The 21,742-nt window shown below is 40.7% G+C and overlaps 1 protein-coding gene across 2 annotated transcripts in view; it reads right to left on the reverse strand.

Moving 5' to 3' along the window:
* The window catches only part of LOC101174441 (zinc fingers and homeoboxes protein 2), a 149,033-nt gene that overhangs the window by 96,401 nt on the left and 30,890 nt on the right, over positions 1-21,742 (reverse strand). The window contains exon 2 of one of the 2 annotated variants that reach the window (XM_023960308.2): positions 4,999-5,158. The exons of the other annotated variant lie outside the window; for it this stretch is intronic. The gene's annotated coding sequence lies outside the window, so the exon portion shown is untranslated. The remainder of the gene's footprint in view (positions 1-4,998; positions 5,159-21,742) is intronic. 2 annotated transcript variants of the gene reach the window in all.

A 21,742-nucleotide genomic window follows, 5' to 3' on the forward strand; every position in this document is an offset into this window, starting at 1 on the left:
TTCCACATTTGTCATCCGAAAATGCCGTCCGTGTCCAGCGCTAAAGGAGAACTTAACCCCAGCCCTACTCCAGGAGTTTAACGACACATTCTAGGACTTTCAGGAGTTAACGTATACGCGGCCAGAAAGACTGAGCAGGGAATTATGAAATGTCATGTTTACTGACGGCGAATAAAGAGTCAACCTCGACGACTGGAGGCGAAAAGACCTTTTAAAAGTTTTGGTTAGGAAAACGGAGGGTTTTTGTCTTTCTGTGTTGCTTTCTGAAAATCTGAAGGACACTAAAGGAGGGCAAAGTTGGATTTCATTTGAGCTCCAAGTTCTATCTGTCCGAGAGAGAAAGGGACTGTGTGACAGCAGGGCATCATTTCAGTAAGAAAGAGTAGAAAAAGACGGGAAGAATTCCCCTCTGGTGAAGCTTTTTTGCTCGTTACAGCAAACATTTACGTTCTGTTGATGCTGCCATTTGTCCAACAAGGCACGGCTGAATGAGAACACATCCTCAAGCAGATGGGAAGTGGACATTTCCTCCACTCTTTCATCTACTCTTCTCCATGCTGAAGTCCTCCTGGGACCGAGGTTTGTTGTTTCCCTCCTGGACTTTAGTCTCCTCTGAGGAGTCGGATCAGAACCTCCTCTGGCTGACTCAGGGCTCTGAACACATCTCTGGGATTTACACCAGCGTGTGGGTTTTTTTTACACCCATCATTCTTTTCTACAAACTCTGACAGCTCTCTTTTTTTTTAACTCCAGGATGGCATTTTATATTTCCAGCCAAGCTTTTCTTTCTGGGGTTGTTTTGGACTTTACATTTCATCTTGCTCTCGTTTGAAATTGAGAATGGATGTTTTTTTGCAGTTTCCAGATGATAATTCAGTTTAACTCTCAGGCTTTTGGTTTTGCCGTGCGTCAACAAACTTTAATAACTTTGATTTTCCACAATTGAAGGTGTTTGATATTGGAATAAAACCAACTGGATAAGACAACCGATTAATGCAAGGTCAGGATTTACTGATGCAGACCCAAAGGCTGCTATATAACAGCTTAAATGGTTAGCTGGGTGGAAACAACAACACAGCAGTGTCCTGTCTCTGTCTGACAAATTATTTCAACAGATGTCCAGACTAAAAGAAGGATTTATGGATAGTTAGATCCACTTGCCCCAAAAGTCAACATCCAAACAGATGACTAGGAAGCCCAAAACCACTAAATCTGCTCTGAACTTTTGTTTTGCAATAAAGTTGCTGAGCTACATCTTGTGGAAGACAGAACAAAATGGAGAAAACCTTTTAAACTGGTGTGAAATACTAACATGTTGACCATAAGACTCCCTCTTTCAAAAATGGTCACATAAAAGGTAAATATAAGACTAAAAGATGGTGCTAAGCTTACATTTAGCAGAGTAAATGCTTCGTTTATTGCACCCGTTGACCGATGGACAGTTGGTTTGCCAGAGCAGTCTTCTGGATTTTAGCTTAAACCTTAGTCACATGCACCCGTACGGGCGTAGACCTGTACAGGGGCTGCAGATTTTTGGGTGGTACGGGTCAGTGGAGGGTCGTAGACAGAGGCGGAGCGCAGTTCACTTGAGGTTTTCATGGCCACCTTAAGCGACGTCATAAAAAGGAATCGCACGATTGTTGAGCGTGTAATGAGAACATCGTGAAGTATTCATAAGGATAGTCTAAGTTACACGCACCACGGTGTGTGCAGGTGATACGTAACGGCAAAAGGAAGCCTGTAGGATTTCCACACAAACTAGACATTAGCTGCGTTTCCATTGACTATGAAATCACAGGAATTGGATTTGCAATAATAAATTTGCCTTATTGAAACATGACAATTTTGAAAAAACTAGCATTAATCAAAGAAAAAGTGTCTGTGCTAGGAGGAGGTGCTTCTTGAGGCGTATCAAAATCGACACATTATGCAGTCATTAAACAGTGATACTTACTGTAAGAAGACTCCATCTTTGCTGAAATTAACTGGGATAGAACAGACATTTTGTCTATTCTTCTAACCTATATGTTATACTATCATTTTAAATGTTTTAACCGTACTTTAATGGCCCCTTAAGGAGGAAAATACAATAAAGAACTGGTGCGACATGCCTGCGTCTCACCTACTTCACCCTTTACCCTCACATGTTCGCTATGACCGGTTGCGTACAGCATGCCCATGGAAAACGTGTGAGGGAACATTTCCGCTCTACTTTTTCTAAAATGGGTCAGACTGTTGACTTATTGGACTACAGGAAAAAGATTTAAATGAAAAGCAGTTGAGATAAAATATCTGCCTTCAAAAGTACATAAAGCCTGAGGTGGCAAAAACTAAACGTGCTTTTTTAGAAAAAAATTTACCTACCCAAATAAAATAAAAACGGTTGAACTTTACGGTGTTCTCTTTCTTTTTCTGGGAGATGTTTACTGTTTTAAAGACAGAGTATTTCAAACAGAAATGTTTGGGCTGGTTTGTGGGGATTTTTTTGCACTGGTACGCCAACGTCACGTCTGGGACAAGACAGCGCCTGTTCAGAAAGTCATCATTTTGAACGTCTCACATCGGCGCAGAGGTCAGCGGAAGCAGGTGACTCACTGTCTTTGTGTTTACTGGTGCTTCTGAGGAGCTGAAAGCCTCTTTTTTAGCATTTGGAGAATGCGCTTTTACTCAACAGTGATGCAATCATCTCACCGGAGGCTTCCATCAAAGGCAGCTGCATGTTTTAACTTTGCAATTTCGCTCCAGGTAAAAATTAATCTGGAGTTGTTCAAACAGACAAAATGGGCAGTTTGCAAGGAAGGGAATCGCAAAGAGAGCTTCCACTGCCAAACGTGCTTCCCCCGGCATCAGCAGCAACGTCACCCCCCTGTTTGTTCTCCGCCTGTGACAAACACAGTAACCAGAGTCCCGTGTCCCCAATCTGCCCCCCCCCCGGCAGGCCATTAACCCAACTCCAGCCCTGCTGGGAAATGCTGAATGTCAGAATGTCATTTACTCACTTTTCAGCAAAGGTTCAACCAAATAAAGTGTTCAAAGCGTCGCCTTTTAAAGATGTCATAGTTAGAAGAGATGAGGTTAAAAGGTGGATTTCACTGATCAGATAGAGATCAAAGAAATAAACCAAAAAAATAGCATAAATTGCTGCTTGTAGAGGTCAAGGACAATTCTTAAGTTTAATCATCGTCACCAAGGAACAGACATGACATAATTAAAGCTGCATTTAACACGTTTATTAGAAAAACAAAGAAAAAAGCACTTCAATTACCAAAACAGATTTGAAGATTTCAAAGATGCTACAAACCACCAGTAATGTAACCATATATGTCTAACTTCTATTAGACGCACTGGACTCAACTATTATTATATACTTCAACTCTACAGAAAAATAGAACACATAAAAAAGCAATAATCAGGGATTATACAGTAGTGGACAAAAGTGTTGGTACTAATACAACTACAGTTAAAGAAAGAAAGTCCCCAATGCTCACTGAAATGACTTGAAACGTTCAAAAGTAACAATAAATTAACATTTATTGAAAATTAAATAATCAAAATCAACCATTACTTTTGAGTTGTTGATTAACAGAATTATTTAAAAAAACAAACTAATGAAATAGGGCTGGACAAAAATGATGGTACCCATAACTTAATATTTTTGAGGCAATCCCTTCAATGAAACGGTTTCTGTATTTGTCAATGAGCCTTCTGCACCTGTCCACAGGTATTTTGGCCCCCTCCTCATGAGCAAACTGCTCCAGTTGTCTCAGGTTTGACGGGTGTCTTCTCCAAATGCCATGTTTCAGCTCCTTCCACTGATGTTCAATGGGATTCAGATCTGGGCTCATAGAAGGCCACTTCAGAATAGTCCAACACTTTTCTCTGAGCCATTCTTGGGGTTTTTTGGCAGTGTTGTCCTGTTGGAAGACCCATGACCCTCAATTTGTCATCAATTTTCCTCTTCCAACTCGTCCAGGGAGGTTGGCTACTGTCCCGTGGGTCTTAAACTTCTGAATAATAAGTGCCTCTGTGGTCACAGGAACTTCAAGCTGCTTAGAGATGGTTTTATAGCCTTTACCTTTACCATGTTTGTCTATACTTTTGTTTCTAATGTCCTGGAACAATTCTCTCCTTCTTTCTGTAGTCCATGTTCAGTGTGGTTCACACCTTTTCACCAAACAGCAACGTGACTATTTGTCTCCCTTTAAACAGGCAGACTGACTGATTATGGCTTTGAAAACAGCTGTGATGTCAATGAAAGGACATACCTGAGTTCATCACGACCCCCTGGGCAATTAGTTCTCAGTCTTTTATGGAGGTAACATCATTTTTGTCCAGCCCTATTTCATTAGTTTCTTTTTTTAAATAATTCTCTTAATTAACAACTCAAAAGTAATGGCTGATTTTGATTATTTATCCCTTATGCTATCTTAGATGACCCCACCTTTCCATTGATGTGTTCTCCCTACAATGACAAAGGTGGATAAAGGTGGAAAGATTTCATGTAATCCATGGACACCAGTGAAGATCACAAATCATTGAAGAAAAAAGGTTCAACACACTGTTTAGTGGGTCTAGATGACCCAACTCCCAACGTTAAAGTGACTAAGATAGAACAAGGGTTAATTTTCAATAAATTTTTAATTTATTGTTACTTTTGAACGTTTCAAGTCATTTCAGTGAGCATTGTGGACTTTCTTTCTTTAACTGAGGGGTACCAACTATTTTGTCCACCACTGTAAATAGATCACCAGGCAGGTCTGAATGGAAAAGAGGAAACTCCAATCCAATTTAATCTGAATTATTTCATTTTTTATTAATATTAAAACAATTTGAGAGCAAAAAAAAAAAGTGTGCTCTCACAAATAAAGGACTACTATGCAGTCTCTAAAAACCTCTGAAAATCTTTAAAAGAAAAATAAAATTCAGCCAAAACCAGCCGAAGCAGCCACTGTCAGCGAGAAGACGGTTGGATTTAGGAAATAAAACCTCGGTACTCACTGCACTTCCTCTACCGGGAGGCTCTTTGCGGGTTCTGGCTCCTCCTGAGGGTTCACCTCCTCATCCAAACACTGCCCTTCGTTTTCCCAGCCTCGCCTTCTTTCAGCTCTTCCTGGTCGATCCTTAAGCCAGCGGCACTCTGGGTAATCTCTACTGGAGTCTGAAAGAGATGTGGAGTGTCACTACACACATGAAAGAATGGAAGAAAAGTGGAGGCACATGTAAAGACGGCTCATATTGTCAGTACGTGTGGGTAGGTGTTTGTGTGTGTGTGTGTGTGTGTGTCTAGAGTGCTGATGCAAACAGAGGTGTTGTGAAAGTGTGTGTGTTTGACAGCAGGTGGGTTATTCTCATTGCGTGATAGTATGTGTGAATGAAGGAAAGAGTTTTTTTCTTCACAATCAAGCCTCCTAAAAGAGCCATACAGTGTAGCCCAAAAAAAAAACCCAAAAAGAGGCAGTTGTTACCGTGGCAACATTTGCCAAAACAGAGAACCAAGGAAGAGATAAAGAAAAGAAAAAAAAAATCCTGAAAGAAGCAGATGGGACCACTGAGAGACGACCAGAAACCTCATGTGAGCTCATTGCTGGTGGTTTCAACTGGTTAACAAAGACAAGTAATATGAACACAGTGCAACCTGGGATGTTAAATAAAAAAATAACGTTTGCAGACTCTTCGGAAAAACACGGCGCTCCGTCTGCAATCACCTTTAGGAATATCAAAACACTTCAAACAGCAGTGACTCTTATGGCAAAACTCTGAGTGGTCATGTGATGAAAAACGCACGTGTGTGTTAATGTCTAAACACTGTTATTTTAAGACATATCAAATATGTTACAGTGCATCTAACGCTAGGAGGCGTTTTTACCTTTGGCGGTCTCGGTGTAATGAAAATTCTTATGTTTTTCTTTAAACCGTGCATTTTGTTCTGCATTCTGATTGGCCCGTCTCCTGAACAGAAGGCGTGCTTCTATTGTTGGCAGATCGTTGGCTTCATTTTACAATAATGGAATTGTTTTTCTGTCTCAGACTTTGAGATCTGAAAATGTTAACGCATTAATGACAAAAGTTACAGCCGACCCAAAAAAAACAAACTGTTGCAGAATTTGTCAGTGGCGGGTTATGGTTTTGAGCGATTATTCATGTTTCTTTTCTACATTTGCAGAGGAGTTGTGTGCCCATCATTATGGGAGTTCTATGACATTTACTGAATGACTTAAAGGTTCACAAAACCATTGACCATAAAGCAAGCCCATACCATGATCCTTCTACCCCCATGCCTAAGTTTTTAAACGAGTTTATGGACCGAGTTTGGTTTTCTTCTAGTGCAAATTAATTATTATAGGAAGAATAACCTCAGCTTTGGGGCTTTATTTTAATTTTCAAATAGTGTAATTAAACTCTTAAGTAAACCTAGGAGACCTAAAGCTTTTACCTGACAACCTTCTAAACAACCCATAATAGCTCTTTTCAAACCTTGCTGTTCTGCTAGTACCGGTGTGTCCCTGAATGAAGCACCATGGTTAGTTTAAAAAACAAAGAAAAACTTGCAAACTACAGGTGAGTATTCCAGTTGAGCAATTCAATATTTTGGATTCTGATTCACGACTTGATTTAATACCTAGTTTAACACATTTCAATTCATCCATTTCTTAATTTTAAGTCAAAAATTGTTTTTAGCACAAAGCTGTTGATTTAAAGTGAACAAAGGTAGAATTCTTACTAATACAACTACAAATTCTTACAATAAAAGCAAACAAAAATCAATTCTTTTCTAAAAAAATACAAAATAAATGGCAGTAAATCAATTTGGACTTTTTCTTTTAACTCAACTTGAAATGACAAAAAAAGCCCAACCAAACAAAAACCATTGTTACTCATTTGGTTTCCATAATCTTTGTGGTTTTGTCAAAACAGACTCATCTCCGTCTGAATTGGATTGGGAATGGTTTCATGTGGTCGCTTGCAGGTGAGCTTTGCAGCCTGACAACGATCTCCACGTTATCACTCGACCAAAACGCAGCAAACGCGCTGCGGTGTGTTCACACCGATCCATTTCCGCGCTGGTTTACATCCAACACCAGGTCTGCAGGAGCATGGAGCTGAAAGCAAGGCCGGCTGGGGCTCGCCTCCTTCCATTGTTGAACGTTTCTTTTCAAAGTGAAGTTGTAACTTGCCGGTTTTAAACACAAGTATGCACAAACACTGCAGAGCAGCTGCGCACAATTAGACAAACGCTCACACACATCCACCAACAACAAAGTCAAGAGCGTCAGAGATGATTGTGAGATCACGTCTGTACACAAACAAACAGCCTAATCACATTTCAACCAGTCAGTGTTAAATGATGATGGTAATGAGCTTTGATGAGAGGCGCACCTATGACACACCGGCTTCCACAGTTTCTACTTTCAAAGAAAATTCCTTTTGCCATGCGTTTGTCCTCCTGCTGCCTCCCCCCCGCCGTCGACTCGCCCCCTTCCTCCCTCTCCTCAGCACCATTTGCATTTATGTGGATTTAAAAGTGATTGAATGTTAATGACAAGTGAAAAACTGGCTTACTTCCTGCTGAGGCGGAGTGAACGCGTGGAATTGTGCAATCACACGCAAGCTGGCAGGGCCGATTGGCACCGCGCTCCTTTTATCCGCGCTCGTGCACGGCCTGCGCCCGTCATTACTGCAGCCGAGGCGGCTTGAGGAGAAACACTGGTGGCCAATCTTTGACAAGGGAATTTTTTATTTTTTTTATTTTTCACTTCAGGTTAAAAAGTTATGTTTTGATTGGCTGTCCTGTTATAGCCTACTTGGTCCACATCCTTTGGATGAAAGATGGACGGTTTGATTGATTTACACTGTGATACCTTATTCCATCAAAATGCAGTAGCACTGTGTAAGAAATTGAATATTTTTTTATTATTATCTGCAAAATGGGCCGGTTAGCAGCCCCTCTCTCTTTTGGGTGTGTATTGGTAATCAGGTCAAATGAGCATAAATAATTTTGTTAATTACTTAAAATATATTCCTACGATTCAATCAGATCAAGTTGTCTGGGGCAGAATCGACCTGTACCATTGTAAAGTGTTTCATAAAGGAAATAAATAGTCTACATCAACATTGGAAGCATGTTAGGTTGGTGGTGTCATGACCAAGCGCCAGACAGCAGATAATACAAACGTGATGACGTGATTAAGCCATTGTAATAGTCCGACGTGTGGAAAAACTTGGAAAGACTAGACAGTATGGAAAACAGCAGTGGAAGCAGTCAGGAAACTTTCCATTATTTAACCTGAATTGAATTATGGGTTGTATTTTGCTTTAGTTTAAGTTGCCATAAATATATGCGGGAAAACAACAGTGGGCTGTGGGAGTATTTCTATTCCTACGATCAAACCACATTGATCTCTCTGAAGCAGAATTGAATCAAAATTGACCTACAGCATTTAAAAAATCATTTAAATATTATATTCTTATTAATATATTGGAAAATACCATGTACATTGGGACATGGTAAGCTTTATTTACTATGATATAACGACAACACACATGATGCAGCAAAAAATGATCAACCATCATTCCAGTCCAAACACTTTGAATTTAGCAAAGACATGTGACCATACGGTGTGCTAGAATGTTCTGTTTGTATCATATTTTTGTGGAAAAACAACAGCGGGCTGAACTTTATTAAACCTAAATGTGAATGGATTTAACATTTACTGTTGTTTACTTGTTTGTTTGGACATATATTTAATTCACAGTTGATCATCTTGAAAAACTTGTAAAATTTTACCTGCCCTGTTTAGTGCCAGATTTTTGGTTGAAGTTTGGCCAAAGACGTCCTGGATCCATTTTAGGTCAGTGAATGGAATCGTTCAAAATGAACCAATATTGACAATGAATCACTAATAAAGATATGAATCAAATCGTTCAAATGAATCAGAACACCCCTAATCTAAAGTCCTTTATTAGGCACTGATATTTTATTTGAATCAGCTTCAAATTCCAAACTTTTGAAAGAGAATCCTTGGCCAGGAATCTAACAGCATACAGTTCAATGAGATTAAAATGCACTTGCACATTAAAAACAAGCCGCCTCACCAGCACCGGCAAAAATGAAGATGTAAGCGGAGAGTGGAGTAAAGCAGAAACAGTGAATGTGGGGAATAATTATGTTTCTACGGCTGCGCTCCTGCTGGTCAGTGATCAACATCTAAACATTATGAAGCTGCTTTGAAGGGGAATCACCAGCAGTGTTTTCCCAGGGAAGTGATGAGCCCATGTGGTGTGTGTTACGCCTGTGTGGGTTACTGAGGCTCTGTGCGTGAGTGGATGAGATCATCACAGGACTGCAGCGCAGCGGGGAGAGATGCACAGACAGGGAGCCGGAGAGAACAACAGGTCTTTTCCAGAGAGTCTGGATCCCCCTCAGGACTGCCCTCATCCTCCCTCCATCCATCCATCCATCACCAGCTCTCCTCTGAGCCCGTTAGCGTGTGCGCCTTTCCCACAGCAGTCTTCAGGCTCATCCTTTTGCTACCAGCAACAGAAAATTCTTAAATGCTTTTTTCTCTACTAACATTTAGATCAGATTAGATTTTTGTCGTATTTTTATTAATAAAAACGCATGAGCATTTCACAGTTCAACAGGTAAGAAAGCACAGATAAGCTTTGTTAATGACTAATAACCTGACGAGTCAACCTAATTCAGCAGTGCAGTACAGTTTGATTTGAGCCAGGGTTTAATGGTCCAGATAGTTTGTTTTTCTGAAAGCTGAACTCTGCAGGACCGTTGACTGTATACCAGAAATTGACTGAATTAGTGTCACCAAGTCACCCGTAGAAAATGGCTCACTCTCAGCTCCAACAAAATGACGTCAATTCAGTTGCAATTTTGGGGGGATTTTGGATGCAGCTATTGTTGTAGCCAACGTCTGTAAGCAGTGATTGGTCCAAATTGGTCTGAGTCAACGTTTCTATGGCCTCACCAATCAGGAGTGAGCTTGTTGGAAGTAGTCGCCCCCAAACACTTCAAGCTGGCTTGTCATTGGCTGCACAAAACCTGTCAAATGTTTTGAGCGATCAACGTGGGCCACAGCAGGCACCACATATTTTTATTATTCCATTTGATTGGTCCGTTTACAATTGAATAACTTGACCTACAAAAAAAAAAAAAAAAACTTCAGCTACAGCAGAGCATGTTAAAAAAAATGTATCAGAGCAATATTGGTTATTCTAAACATTACAATACTGTTTATTTCTCTCAGAAGTCTCTGGGATTTTGGCTTCTTGGAACCATCGGGTACTTCCTGTTTGGAGCGCAAGAGAAGAGGCGAGGCCACTCAGTCCAGCTCACATTTAGAGTCAATGGTTCAAGCCCAAAGGAAAGGGAAAATAAAGATGTAAGAGCTGAAGAAGTGGTTCACACAAGACAGTTGTCAAATAACCAACAGACGATCTAACAGAGTAAAAGTAAAGAGCGTGGACTAGCCAGATTTTGTCCTACTATTTTTTTTTCTTTTAACTACTGTTGGTTGGGCAATATCCCCCCCACGTGAGTGGGGATTGGAGCTGCAGGATTCCTTTAGTTAGTTTGGTCCACTTCAGGTTTTAGTTTGCTTTGTGTGAAAGCGAACCAGACAAAGGTAGGACGTCTTTTTTTTTACCATTCTCCACCCATTCGGATGTAGCTGCAGGACTATGCTGGTGTGAAAGCAGCTTAAGTCTCTGCGATATGATAATCCCCTAATTACTCAAGGATTCAATGAATGAGCATTTATGAAAAGTATGAAGGAACTGACGTCAGTGTTCTGTCCAAACATGCCTCTATGCGATTATGCAATGGACTTCATACGTGGAGAGGCGGATTCAAAATCAACTACTGGATCAATTAAAACTGACATTCAAAGGCTCACCATAAAGAGGTGGTGGTGGTGGTGGGTGGGGGTGTTAAACCAGCTTCTTAACCTAAGGGATGGGTCAGATGGGAAGAACCAATCTGAACCGGTTTCACACCAAGGTGTGTCACAACTAATGGGACTTTAACACAGAAACCAAAAGACTTTTAATATTGAAGGAATTCATTTGAAGTCTAACTTGAAAAACACAAGCAAACAAAAACACAGGAGTTTGAACTTTTAGCTCCAGCAGCACAGAAACAACACTAAGGTCTTAAACTGTGGGTGGAAATTATAGCTGGAGATATAGATGTGGAGGCTGGATAATTACACTTTAGGTTGTTTCTGTGTTGGAACTGAATGCTGAACCGAATGATAATTTTTCAGATTTGAATGGTCTTTAGCTTTTAATGTTAATTTTGTTCCAATGTTTAGAGTAAACTCTCAACCATTTTAAACCAGGGATATATTGCTCTAAATCTAGTAAGAAAATAAGTGCAATAATTACAAAAAATAATAATTTTGTTTTGTTTCTTGTTCCCTTCAGATGTATCTAATATGTGACTGCAGAGCTTCATGTACCAAATGTTGCAATTTATCAAATGACTACTGGAGACACTTTCCTGTTGACGTCAACGTTAAAAAGTTCAATTTTACAAAATAGAAAGAGAAAGGAAAAACAAATTGCCATTTTTATTTTGCTAAAACTTAAGTTTTGTGAAATATTGAGGCCGATTTTGTAACCCATTTTAAATCTCACTTCATATCGCCCCACCTGATTTGTTATTTTCAGAAAATTATTAGCAGTGACGAAGTAAACCTATTTCACTTCAGGTTTCATTTTCACGTTATTTTTTTCCTTGTCTGTAGCTGCGTTTTTATCACAAATATGTGTTAAACTTTATTGAAATTTTTGAAAAAATACAACTTCACAATAACACCGTTTCCATGAAATCATAATTATGCAAATAAACACAAACCAACTCACGGGATAAGTCATTCAGAAACATGGCCGCAGATGTGAACAATACGTAGATTTACAGCAGATACATTCACATTTCTGCCACGGCACTAGCGCTTATCATCATCTATCAAAGGAGACATTGGCGTCTTTTTCAGGCCATGGAGTGGCGAGCTCCGTACACGTGGGAGGGGCTATGGATGAAGCCATTTTGGGAAATCTTGGTTGGTGATTTTACACTGGAGCTGTGGATCCAATAATTACACACTAAACAGGTGGTTCCTGCTGTGCATTACCCAAGGCAGCCGGGTCTTGCAAGGAGCGCATTGCCAATCGCTATCCGACTTATTCAATTCTAAAAGTGTTTCCATTGCAGTTTAGGTGCATCAGATTGTACCCCACAAAGGGGCAGGTCTCCCTTGGGGGGTCCTGGCTCGTACCTGGGGTTGGGGCGTGGGGATGCGCAGAACTCCTGGGTGGTGATGGAGTGCTCGTCTGGGGCTATTGCGGCTCTTGTGGGGCGGGGCCCCGCGTTGGGCTGCAGCTGCACTCTCTGTCCCCCCATGCCTCCCTGCTCTCTGGCTCTAGGGGCCCCCGTGGCGGTCAGGCTAGTCCTGGCCTGGGTGGCGGATGTGATCACCCGGGGGGCAGTTGTTCTCTATCTGCTACCGTACGGGTATTGGGGGGTTCTGGCTGCCGCTGCTGCTGCGGCGGGGGTCTTGGTGTGGGGATGGCTGGGCACTCTCCCTCCTTCATTTTACATTCCATCATCCATTTTAGAAGAATATAAACACTCACTTGTGCACAGGTGTTAGCTCACCTTTGCACTAATATTTTGTGTGATTGAATGAAATGTTTCACACTAATTGGTTTGAAGGCACAAGTATGTGTGTGAACATCTCTGTATTGTGTACATGTTGACATGTGGACATGTGGACATTTTTGGAGCCAACAGGTGTGTTTGTAACATTTGAGTGTGTGTGGATAGGCCCCGCCCTTATAGACTTGTATTACATCTGAACCTTACTGTAATGAGTATAACCATCCAGCAACTTGTTGCTATATCCTGCTTCATGGTTTTACCCCCCCCCCTTCTATAATCACCCTCCTATCCCCCCCTCTCTAACATCCTTCTCTCTTCTTCCCTCCTTTCCTTTTCCGTCTGGTCCAACACAAAAGATTTTTAAATATGATAGAAATGAATAAAGTTTGTCCTCGATTACAAAATGGGTTTATTCAGACATACCTCTGGTTTGTCAGAAGATTCATAACCCCTGTTCTTAAAGTAAAATATGTCCAACACAAGAGGCCCTCAGTTCTCATCTGTCTGCCCAGCTGTTGGACAGAACAAGTTAAAAACGAAAAACTTTTCTTGATAAATGCAAGTTTTTTTGAGATTGTTGTGTTTCCATTAGTCGTATTTAATATCGCAAATCCATCGCGCTATTTCATAGTCAATGGAAACGCACAGACTGCACAAAGTTTCTAGATTAGAATTTTTGCTAAATTTTGCAATGTGAATTTGGAAAAAAACAGACTTTCTAGCAGAATTATTCCTAGAGTCAATGAACCCTCCATATGGTAATGTGCTTTTGGGGCAAGAAACTGTGCGGAAACACCAACACAGTGTTTGGAAACTGCTCTTTTTTTTTTCTAGATCCTTGACATGATAATAAACAGTTTTTTTTGACCAAAAGTCATCAATGGAAAAAAAATATACCCTTTGTAATAAATGGGATTAAAGTACAATTAAAACATTAAACAATGGTACTAGATACAGGTTCGAAGAATAGACAAAATGTCAGTTCTATCCCAGATAATTCCAGCAAACACTAAGTATATCAGTATTGATACGTTTTTGCACATTGTTTTACTAAACATGTTATAACATATTTTCATATGTTAAGATATAAGAAACACTTAAACATCAGTTATGTTGTTCATTACAGTTGTGGCACCAATTCTATCGGTGCTAAAAGAGAATCAGTTTCTTTGGAAATGAAGACATTCTGTCGGTGTATATTATTTCTAGACCTAAAAAGAGCAAATTTATGAGTCTGCCATGTTCACAGCTGTACCGCGCCGGTGTGCCCCCTCCTTTCATCTGTACTGTACTGTGCATTGTAGCACTTGCAGTCGGTTGCATCATATGCGACACTGCTGCTCTCTGTCATGACATCAGATAAATTTGTGTGTCAAAGTCACAGAGACTAATTCCTGTATGTGCTGCTCTTCCCGCTGCTTTGACATTGGAAACCTCCAAGTGAAACGATGGCGGAGGAGCTGGCCTCAATCCGCTTTCCTGTCCACCACTCCGCCTTGACGATTTCTTCAGAACGTGCTTCAGCCGGACTGCTCATCTGGATATTTTGCATCTTAATTAATGCTTAGAAATGCATGCAAATGAGACTAAATGGCTAGCTTTATTGGTTTGCTCTATAAGCGACAGAACTAAAGAGTGTTTGAGCAGCTCGGTTTTTTTTTCTCGTCTTAACCAGAATCTAATTAAAGGTTAATGTAGTAGGGAATACTTTTGGATGATCTGACGATGTTACACTGACTTTTAAATTCTGTTCTCACAAAAAAACAAAAACATTTACATTACCTTTTTTTACTCATTCAGTAAAAAAAATGCAAACTGGAGAATTGAAGGCGTAACTAGTATTTTTGCAGGTTCTGATTGAGAAAAGTATGGCTGGAATCATTCTGCTTGAAGTACAACTACATATGTACTGTTGTAATCTTGTTTTTTGGAAGTATAGCTGGGCCCACTCAGTCAAAATGAAATCCAGTGATGCCGTGTTGTCGAGGCGCACATAGGCAACCATTAACGTTCTTTGGCCTTGTTCCTGACGCACAGAGATTCCCCGTTTCTTTCAATCTTTTAATGATCTGCACTGCAGACTAAAAGATTAGCAAAAACGTTTGCGATTTGACATTGAGGAACATTGTTCTTTTAAATATTCCACAGCCTTTTGATGCCTTGTTTCAAATGTTAGAGCGCTTCTTCCCATCTTTCTCCACCACTCATCGGGGTGTAAACCTTCATCTTCCCCGTTAGTTTATCACAGTCTATACACATCCAGTTCATACTGAAACAACTACAGAATCAATCATCGTAAAAACTATTTCATTTAAAATAATGAAAATTGATCTTTATGCTTTACATTGATGTTTAGGACTTGAAAGGAAACATTTGATCAAATAAAATACCACAAGATAGAATATAATTTAACACTAGGTTATTGCTCCTTAAATATTCATGTATTTACATTTGTTTTATTTAAATAAATGTTATGAATAATTATTTCCTCATACGTTTAAAAGCTTTTACCATCTTTCTAAAAATGTAAATCAAATGAAAACTCCAGTTTTTTGTTTTCCTGACAGACCATCTGTCTAAGCATCAAATAATAACCACGATTTTGTGGAATTAAAGGCATATTGTGACCATTAGGAGCTGCTTAAGAGCTCAACGGTCTCTTGGTGGCTTTAGATCATAACAATGAGAGGGTCTGAATAACAAAGAGGCCACAGATTTCATTACTGATTCGGACAGCAGTAAATTCCTGCACTTATTCACAGAGGAGTCGATATGCTGGGACGACCGGACCTCGACCAATCTAATAACAAAACTGGACAAAGAGCCCGAGACAACCAAAATATTAATAGTAATAATAATGAATAAATAATAATAATGAAATAACTTCAGCCCTACATGCAGGGAAAGCAATAAAGAGAGACACAAAAGCCGGGACACATCTGGAAACCTCAAATTCACGCATGTGCACAGAGACTCTCAGACACGCTCAGAAGCATCCAATAAGATCTTATTGATTGTGTTGTGTTTGTGTATGCAAGTCAAAGTATCCAGATTACAGTGGGACAATCTGATTTACCCCACCAAAAACAAGAAAAAGTTAAAAAAAATGACTCTTTCGGGGGATCATGTACCTTCTTTTGGGTTACGGTGAAGCAATAAGTCGCTATAAAGATCAAAATAGGAGATATAGCAAGGATTAAACCGTAAATGTCTGCTAATGCAGCTCTGAATGCGAGTCTTAAAGCCTGAACTCTGAACGACCTTGCCGGAAACTGACCCATCTTTCAGCTCACGCCTGTTTACATTTCCACTAACTGCCTGCATTGAAAGCATGCCGGATTTACAGCAGCGTTTCCTCATCACACTGAAACCAGAAGCAGATGACTGCATTCCTTCCAGATTCAAGAAAAATATCTAATCAGCTCCCTTTAAGAGACGTTTCTCAGTAACAAAAGAAGACTATTTTCAGAGTATCTGAGGCAATGCATTTGTTGCAGACGTCTTTAGTCATGATGCTGAATTGTAAAACATGTAAACCGTGAAGCCATCGTGAGCTGGAGCATGGTTTCTGACACAGATTTCAATAATCAGATGCTAAGGGCTTTAAAATTCCAAAACAAATCAGTCAGCTCAGGAACAATGCACAATCAGGCAAAGGGTCCATAAAATGGATTGCATTCTTTAAACATTCACAGCGCATACTAAATAAATAAAAGGGATTTTAGTGACGTTAAACTGCTATTTAATCTAGGAAATCAAAAACTTAGTGCACCAAATTTTCTATTCAGGGCTCTTTAAACCAATTATTACTGAATGCTTCTGGATTTTTTATTTTTGCCAAATAGAAAGCGCATTCCAAATTAAGACAGTAACAGGCAGTTTTACCAACATTCCAGTATTTTAGTTGGTCATTCGAATTTGCAATCGTGGTACTATTTAAAATATATGGGCATAACTGAGGTGCACTTCAATTCACTTGATTTACTCAGATTTTTCCTACATAAAAGGTGCTGTTAAGTAGGCGCAAACGGAAAAAAAGGTGTGGGGAGAAAACATTTATAACTGAGTAACATAAAAAACATTCATGAAAATATTATACTAAAGGTTTAAGGCTTAACACAATCACATAACCGAGAAAAGAAAAACACTTCTCAACGTCGATTATTATTATATAATTATTATAAGGTAGGTATTATAATAAGATGGCCTAAAGAAGAGATACAGACCACGGATGTTAAGACACGGAAGCTCCTCACCATGCATGGAGGGTTCCATCCCAAATCCAGCACCCTGAGACTGTATGCTAGCCGCAAGGAAGGAGGCCGAGGACTAGTGAGTGTTGAGGCCACTATCCAGGATGAAACATCCAAGATGCATGATTACATCAACCTCAAGGCCCCAACTGACAGTGTGCTCAGGGAATGTCTCAAGCAATGGAGAGCAGAGGATACAGTGCTGGAGGACAGATCCTCATGGGAGGACAAACCCCTGCATGGGATGTACCACCGGACCATAACTGAAGTGGCTGATATCAAGAAGTCCTACCAATGGCTAGAAAGGGCTGGCCTACAGGACAGCACTGAAGCGCTCATCCTGGCAGCTCAGGAACAAGCCCTGAGCACCAGAGCCATAGAGGCTCAGATCTACTACACCAGACAAGACCCAAGGTGTAGATCTACCACACCAGACAAGACCCAAGGTGTAGATCTACCACACCAGACAAGACCCAAGGTGTAGATCTACCACACCAGACAAGACCCAAGGTGTAGGCTGTGCAAAGAGGCGCCTGAAACAATCCAGCACATAACTGCAGGGTGTAAGAGGCTGGCAGGTAAAGCATACATGGAGCGCCACAATCAAGTGGCTGGAATAATATACAGGAACATGTGTGCAGAATATGAACTGGAAACCCCAAGATCAAAATGGGAAACACCTCCAAAGGTGGTAGATAATGAGAGGGCAAAGATCCTGTGGGACTTCCAGATCCAGACTGATAGGATGATAATGGCGAACCAACCAGACATTGTAGTGGTGGATAAAGAACAGAGGAAAGCCGTTGTGGTGGATGTGGCAGTGCCAAACGATGGGAACATCAGGAAGAAGGAACATGAGAAACTGGAGAATAACCAGGGACTCAGAGAAGAACTGGAGAAAGCATGGAGAGTGAAGGTGACAGTGGTGCCTGTGGTAATTGGAGCACTCGGGGCAGTAACCCCCAAGCTGGAGGAGTGGCTACAACAGGAACCTGGAAAGACCTCAGACCTCTCAGTCCAGAAAAGCGCAGTGCTAGGAACAGCTAAGATACTGCAGGACCCTCAAGCTCCCAGGTCTCTGGTACAGGACCCCAACTTGGAGGAGAAACCACCTGCGGAGGGTGAAAGGGGCGTTTTTATATATATTTATATATACACATGTGTGTGTGTGTATGTATTACATATGTTCAGTTATAAAATATTAGAATATAGTTAACTGGGAACATTTGGATTAAAACGATTAGAGAATACCTGATTTCAGTGTGTAGGGGTTTAGTATTTTAACAGGTTCTGACAAAGAAAAAATGAGGAATATCTTGGTTTATGCAGCTCTCATCACCAGTGTTTTTCCGATTTATGCAGGATAATTACACTCAATTTAACGGCATTTCTGGATTAAAAGCATGTTTGTCCTGGGAGGAATGTCTTCCAAAGGGGGGGGGGAACTAAACAATTGCAGTGACAAAGCCCTTTATAATGAACTGTGGAATGAAAGCAGATTAAAAACTTACAGATTGAGTAGCCCGCCAGAGGGACAGATCGTTACATAAAACCATTTCCAATAAACGCCAGCAGAGACAACACGCATGCAAACGCAAATGGCATCTTTTGAGGAACATGCTCCCAAAAAATGGATCAAAGATGGAGTTTTACTGAATGTAAACTGTGTTTAATTGCATATCATCTCAATTTAGTCTAGGAAATATTCAATCATCTCATCAAATACTGCAGGACGCCAACTGCTGGTGATTCTAGGTCTTTATCTCCTGTAAATGTTGACCCAAAAAAATGGGATTCTAAATATAATAAAAGGTTCTAGTTTTACTAAGCATTAAAAGACAGCAGGAAAAGCTAAATGATGAAATATTTAAAAGAGATAAACTCACCATGATGCACCACACGAGCATCAGGGGGTCTTTTGATAATGTCACAGACGTCATGACAGAACCATGTGAGAACTATGAGCCTCTGGTGTGCTTTCTAAATTATCTTGATTGGTTTTTTGTTTGTTTCTTAACAAAAATAAATATTGTTGAGGACAAACAACCTCCCGGGAAATTAAAACGTTTATTACTGCAACACAGAACATGAATTATGATTTTCACCTGTATTTTTCCACAGAAATGTTCTCATGTTTAAGTCTTTAGAGAACCTAAATACAGGATTCAAACAGGATAAGAAGCTTAGGACAGGTTAATCAGAGGAACTCAAGCTACCAACAGAAATGCCCCCCCTCCATTCTTTCTGTGATTAGAGTGATGGGGGCCAGGTTCAAAATCCAGCTCAGGTTTGCTAATGAGTGAGCAAACCCCCTCTGATGGGGCTGTGAATGCATAAACAGACTAATGCGTCTGGTTGAGGTCTGACTGGTGCAACTGGCTGGCGCTCCCCAAGCCTGTTACTAGCCAATTACAGCACCAGCATGGCAGAGCGGAGGACCAGTTGTGGAGGAGAGGCAGAGCAGAGAAGGGGGAGAGGCTCACCACCATCACTGCACATGCTCAGTGTGCATCTCTTGAAAGGGGGTGTGGCGCTCTTAGGGAGAGTGTGTGAGGAGAAGAGGGGAAAAGCAGCACAGGGTGGGTGGATGTTTGACTCCATTCCTCCTCGTATGTCCTCAGGGGATCACACATTGTTTGTACTGTATTTTTTTTTTCACCACATGACTTGCAGATTTTTATTTCCTCCTTTTTTTAAACATTTTTGTCCTCCGCCTCCACCCCCTCCTGCTGCTGTGTAAGTGTCGTTCTTGCGAGGCAGGAAAGGCAAAACAGCTGTGGCAGCACGCTGCAGTTCCCCATTAACCGTAGAATTATGCAAGCAGGAAATTCAAATAAGATGCAGATGAGTGGAGGAGCCAAGCTTTAACCAAATACCCCCCCCCAAAAAAAAAAAAAAAGAAACCTGACGGCGACTTCCAGAATGGAACCTGCAAACCGGTTCCAAGTGCAGTGACTCCTCACCATTTCAACAGTTCGCTTCACCTCATTTAGTCAAATAAATAAGATTAATGAGTGCTTTCTTCTGCTAAATTCCTCCTGGCGCCTTACGAAAGCAGTGTGTGCCCGTTTAAATACAGAGAGTGTCATGTTTTCACGCCATTTCAAGCCCAACACATTCATCTTTAGACGTTAATTAGCACGAGCACACAAAGCAGTCAGCAGCTGGACTGTCAAAGCCATTCAGAGCGCACTGCGCTTGCATTACCATGATCCATCCCCTGCATTCTGACAGGAAATATGTTGAGTTACGTGAAAGGCAAAAGGAAGAAGAAAAAAAAAAGGTGCAACGGAGAAAAGAGAACCCAGAGGGATTCGTCTATGAAAACACACGAGGAGCCAAAATGAAAGGGGTGTGTTCTCATCAGCCAATCGGCTGCTACCATAACAATACGAAAGACTGCCAGTGTCGCCACTTCCTGCTCCGCTGAGGTCTGTGCATGTTCAGAGCAGGGAAAAGAAATCAAGTCGCTCTCACAGAAACATATTTTGAAGTCAAAAATGTAGAGAATTCAAGTCTGGATATATTTAGTCAAATCTTTTGCCTGCATGTGAAATAAGAGCAAATGCTAAAGTAGATTATGTGCATGTAAGATACTAGAGTTTGGTTTTTTTAAAGACGATCTGTGGATGGAAAACTGTAAGACAGATATACTTAGAGCTGTACTATGTTGATATTCATAGAAAATGTTCTGCTGAAACAGAAAGCACAGTAAAAAGCCTTTTGATAGTCTTCTAGGGGTAACATTTACAGTAGGACATCCAGAGAGGGTAAACACAGGTGACCTCATTTCTCAATAGTGCAACCAATAAAAATCTCAGTGGTATAACAATACATTCCTGTGGTTCTACAAAAGCCACACATTAAGCTATTATTGTGGTTTAAATCAATCAGAGGGGGGTGGGAAGGTGAGAGCCCACCTCCAATTTGTCCTGTATGTGTGTGCGTTTGCGGGCTTTATCTGTCAAACGGAGGCTTTTGTTGGCCAAATCCCCAAAACTAATATGAAGCCACAAATAATGAGAGCAGAGAAAAACGAAAGAACCACAACTTTTTGGTGAAAAACACACAACGCTGAAAATTGCAACATGTTCTTATGGCATTTTTTTTTTGATGATGATGGAGAACATATACATCATATTTATAGAAAAATAAGCATAAAATTGTGAGTATTTCTTTAGTTAAACAGCTATGACTGGGGAGCAGACCAAAAAATGACATTTGAAAAAGATTGCATTTATGACGTAGAAAATACGCACGGTGGGACACAACTCCTTGCTCCCCTTTGCAATGGGGAAGGGGAAAAGGGGGCGGCGTTGCTCTGTGCCAAAAGGTCCCACCCACAACCCAGAGGAAACATTTCTAATGAACTCCTGCAGCTCTGCAGAAACCATTTCCTAGAAAACCACAAAGACTTTTTGATTTGGGCTAAAAACGGTGTGAATTTAATTAAAAGACCACTGGGAAAGCTTTCAAAATAGATCAGAGTGGGTCTTTAAGAATGTTTAGGCCTGATCTGTATGAAAAGTCCAAATGAGCACAGTTTTGCTCTGGCTACACAGGCCTGTGGACTTTAATTGGAAACGGTTCTAATCAGTCAAGGCGCCATCCAGAGGTGGTGCAGAAACAGCAAGGTGCGTCTCGGTGGAAGCAATCCACTGTGGTTCTACTTTTCAGCACTTTGCAGGATCCCAAACGTCGCCCGTGCAGCGCTGAGCAGCGATCCAATCAGGTGTCGCTGATTCTGCCCACGCCGCGGGGAAAGTGCACCGTTTCATAAGTGGAGACGGCGGTTTGATTAAATTAATACATTTGA

The sequence above is a fragment of the Oryzias latipes genome, chromosome 11, assembly GCF_053564925.1.
Source record: "Oryzias latipes strain Hd-rR chromosome 11, Olatipes_Hd-rR_3.1".
Lineage (NCBI taxonomy): Eukaryota > Metazoa > Chordata > Actinopteri > Beloniformes > Adrianichthyidae > Oryzias > Oryzias latipes.